Genomic DNA, 4,588 nt, shown 5'->3' on the forward strand with positions numbered 1-4,588 from the left:
AACTTCTGTTCCAGTGATGCAAAGCCAACATCAGCTCTTTTTAATGCAGGCCCATTATTAGTACCATCGCCAGTTACTGATACCACTTGCTTTTGTTCGGAGATTTTGCTGTTAATGATCCCTACTTCTGACTTGTACTTGTCAGTAGGTGAAGACCTTGCAAGCACAAGAAGTGTAGGCCAAACCTTGCCGAAAAACTCTTGCTTAATCTCCCTTTCTGAACCACTCATTCGTCTATTAAACTATATCTCCTCCAGGCATGTAAAGGTATCCCCAGGACAAAGGATGCCACATTTTACAGCTATTGCATGAGCTATATTAATGTTGTACCCAGTGACCATATGCACAGCAATGCCAGTATCCTGACATTTTCTTATTGCATCGGGAACTTCAGGTCTCACTGGATCATCAGTACCGACAACTGTGATACATGTCAAGTCTTTGATTATATCACTAGTATTTTTAAACCCGTTAAATAACGGGCGCTAGTAGGGGTGGGCCGGACCCGCTGTCGCCGCCTCTGGCCTTCGTGCGGGCTGGGCGGAGAGTTCCGCCACCGCCTCCCAGAATGCCGCCTGCTGCTGCCTCTGGCCTCCCGGCCGGGCAGAAAGCTCCACCGCCACCCAGAATGCCACCCGCCGCCGCCGTTTTTCCCCTCCCCGCGGACGGTCCGGACCCGCGCCGCCTCTGCTCTCCTCGGGGCCGGGCCCGAACCGCCATTGCCGCCTCTGCCCTCCCCGTGGCCGGCCCGGACCCGCCGCTGCCGCATCTGGCCTCCCAGCGGCTGGGCCGACCAACCGGCCAACATGGCCACCTGGTGCCGGCGGTCGTGTCTCCCTCAGCGTGTTCTGGGCATGCGCTGCGCACATGCCCAGAACAGCCGAGGGAGACACGGACGCACGGCAAGCACTTTATTATATAGGATCCTCATCGTCCCACTCTGGTTCTGCATCACTGGCTGGGAAATCTTTGAAAACTAGACATAAGGTTTGGAGGCCCTTGGCATTCACATTTGTCATTGTGAGGTCATAGTCGTCTTCTGCAAAAGGCACAGGTTGCCCTGCATCATTCAGTCTGCAGCAGCACTTTTGGAGGACCATTTCAGATGCAGCTTTGGTGAACACTTAATAACAATTATCATTTTCCAAAACTGTGTTCATAGATTTACTGTCATAATTGAAGGTGTATACTTTATACAGATGCTCTTTGGGTATCTTCATTCTTGAGCCTGATAATCCTGTTTTAATTCTAGAAGAAAGCCCAATAAAGCATATTTGGTTTTATTGCAAATTTGGTGGGGCAAATCCCCCTTTTCAGGACTCACTCTTTTAGAAGTATATGCACATTTAGTAGCAATACCTTTACACAGATAATCCAAAGTAGTTGGATGAATTAAATTAAGTTCAGGAATCACTTTATGATGTCTGTTACCAATGAACATTTGGACTACTGTCATTCTGTTCATGGTTACGGTTCCTGTTTTAGTTGAGCAAATTGTTGTTGTATTACCTGTAGTTTCACAGCAACCCAAATGCCTAAGTTATTAAGGTCATTCTCATGACCATTTTTGGTGTACAGGGGGAGGGCAAGAGTGAGCTTACTTCCCCACAGACAGTTATGATCCACGTGTGGGACATGCAGCTCCCATGTCCACACGACCCACATTGCTCCCACTATGCAGCTCCCGTGTCCACATGACTCACATTGCTCCAGAGTTCTGGAGGCTGGGAAAATGTAGTCCAGCCTCCAGATATCACTAAATGTGAAATGCCAGGATTGGGGCTGACCCCAGCACTGCCTCCCTGGGTAGCCCAGGATTTTCACCCAGCCTTTTACCTGGTTTAAAGGGTGTGAGTGTGCCCTTTTTCCCAGGTAAAGGTCTGAGTAAAAATCCCGGGCTACTGGGAGGCAGCGCCAGGATCGGCCTCGATCCTGGCACTTCGCATGAGCAGCCCTACCCAGCTAGGACTGCCCAAGCCTGGGTAGGGCTGCTCGTTTGAACAGCCTTGTTAGATTTCATTATTTGTTTCAGAGTAAGCAAGTAAGATGGTGACTGCCAGTGGAAGACCCTCGGGCACTGCAACAACCAAAATTGTAACTCCAATAATAAAGTACTTCATGCCATATCGTACCTATAGTGTTGTGCGTTCCTTAGTCCAAACATGCTTATGAACTGCAAAATTTGTAATTAAAAATTGGCTATAACAATTGTGGGTATAGACCCACATATAACAATGTGGGTGGTTCTATAACAATTGTGGGTGGTTCCAGCCCTTCTTTGCCAATCTGAACTGCTAAATTTTGCTTGTAGAACTGATTTTTCCCTTTTGTTTGGTTTTCTTTTTTCTTCTTTATTTGTTTTGATTTCTGCATCTTCATCCTCCTTTTCTATATCTACAGAGTCTAGATTATTTACTGCCTCATAAGACTCCTTTGTCTTTTTAAGGTTTTTCGTCTTTGTCTTTTGTTTTCTCACAGGTCCCCTCAACTCCAAGTAAACTAAGGATAATTCCTGTTTGTGAATTTACACCTACAGCTGTAATAACCATTTTGCCAGAGCCTTTCATCACGAGTACCTGAAAGCCACATGGAATATGCTGTGAAAGAATTCTGGACATGATCTGATTCACCTGTGAGGGAACTCATCAATTTTCAGAACTTGTCCTTGGAGAAGCAAACCATCAGCTGGTATAAGGTCACCATATTTGGTCTGTGCAACATCCCCAACCACCAAGTCGGCTACTGGCACTTGGATTACTGCCCCTTGCCAGATGACAGTAAACTTCTGTTCACTTTCAGGGCAATGTCACAACCCATGAAATTGTTTTTCTTTACTTCTGTCATTGAAAGCTATTACCAGCACCACACAAACAAGAGTATTTCACAACCTGGAATCCAATCCACCACATCCCCTAGAGTCAGTTGTGTGGCATGCTGCATTGCTTCCTCCTGGTGGCCTGTAAAAAGGAAGACCTAGTGATATGATGGCTGTTACTCCTAAGAAGCATAATGTTGCATCCTACAGTGCTTCCTGTACCAATTCAGGAATATTATAGGTTTTTAAGAGGGGTCTATAGTTTCTCTCTCTTCCAAATACAGTTTTCCTTCTGTCTAATTCTGATGAGATACCTCCTATTCCATCTGTGGGAGAGTTTTTCAGCCGTTAGGTTTTTCAGCCATTTGATTGATGTCACCATAGCTTCCCTGTATTTTCTTTACTGCATCTGTTCTTCGTAACTCCATTAAATTTCTTAGCTCTGAGACAGTGATAGTGAAATCTTTTGCCACAATGTGAACTCGAGTCAACATTATCCTGACCTCCTGTAATTTACAATGACAATCCAGAACCATTTAATTGGACTAAAAACAGAAGCTTACAAGTACTCTTGCCTATATTTACTAATATAAAGCTACTTCTTTCAATATTTTCAATTAAAAAAGAAAATGTGGATCTACAACAAATGAAATCAAGAGTTTCACCTTCCGTGAGTAATACCTTCCTTTTTGACTGAGAAAGAGACCCTTTTTCCTCTCTCTGTAATAGACCCAGCAGCAAAGAGCCATAGATTGCTATGAGACCTGTGGTGAGGGTCAAACTAGATGTGATATAGGAGATCTGTGATCAGGACCTGCTGCAATTTTTTAAAGTAGCTGCTGAAGTGAACATTGGACTGGAGCTTTGGAACTGAAGGATTTGTGGGGTAGGGGTGGAATTATCCCTTTCCCCAATACTATCTTTAGACTGGGAAAATGGCATGGAGGAAGAGGGTTGTTTCCCCTTGTCTAGTACTGCAGCCCCAATCTGGACCACCCTACAGCTGCTTTTAGTTCAAAACAAAACAAAACAAAACAAAACAAAACACAAGCAGGACATCCAGGCAGGGATCTCCTGCTGCAGAGGCAGCTAACCTCAGGCTCTCCAGCTTATCATTCCCGGCCACAAGAAACTGCAGCTGGGGCTGATAGGGGTTGCAGTCCAACAGTGGCTGGAGAGGTTCAAGATGGCCATCCTTACTTGCTGCCTCATTTAGTTTTGCACTTAGGCAAGTCACGCTTTCTGTCGCATCCTCCCCATCTGCAATATTGGGATAACACTGACCCAATATGTCACAGGTTTGACATATGGGTCTGTCCCAAAACATTACAGGCTTGTTGAAAGTATAACAACATGATCATGAATATGAAACAGGGTGGATAAATGCCAATTTATTTTTTTACAAAGGAATGAAAAATCCATTTTAAAATTCCACTAAGAATCTTTAATAAAATATCAGCTGACATGATGCACAATGCAATGCTGGCATTACCCATCAGATGGAGCTGCTGCACATGTGATAGACAACCCTGGCAATTTTGCACAAGCAGGCAGTTGCAGGTCTACTGAAAACTGTAGTTGTGCAGTGATACTTCTATTGTTTCCAGAAGTATGCATGTGCGCAGCAGTGCCAGCTGATGGGCAAAGACTGTGTTGCATTGCGTATCATGTTGGCCAGCTTAGTTTAAAATATAATCTGAATTTAATATAAATGAACATGTGCAAGTCTACGTCTTAAAATAGAATTGTAACCATCTAGAAAACAAATTGTGT

At 44.6% G+C, this 4,588-nt stretch overlaps 1 pseudogene; it reads right to left on the bottom strand.

The window, feature by feature from the left end:
• Nucleotides 1-2,009: 2,009 nt before the first annotated feature.
• LOC128342074 (plasma membrane calcium-transporting ATPase 1-like) lies at nucleotides 2,010-3,309 on the bottom strand (annotated as a pseudogene).
• Between the last annotated feature and the right edge of the window lie 1,279 nt (nucleotides 3,310-4,588).

Source organism: Hemicordylus capensis, chromosome 2 (genome assembly GCF_027244095.1).
Source record: "Hemicordylus capensis ecotype Gifberg chromosome 2, rHemCap1.1.pri, whole genome shotgun sequence".
Taxonomy (NCBI): domain Eukaryota; kingdom Metazoa; phylum Chordata; class Lepidosauria; order Squamata; family Cordylidae; genus Hemicordylus; species Hemicordylus capensis.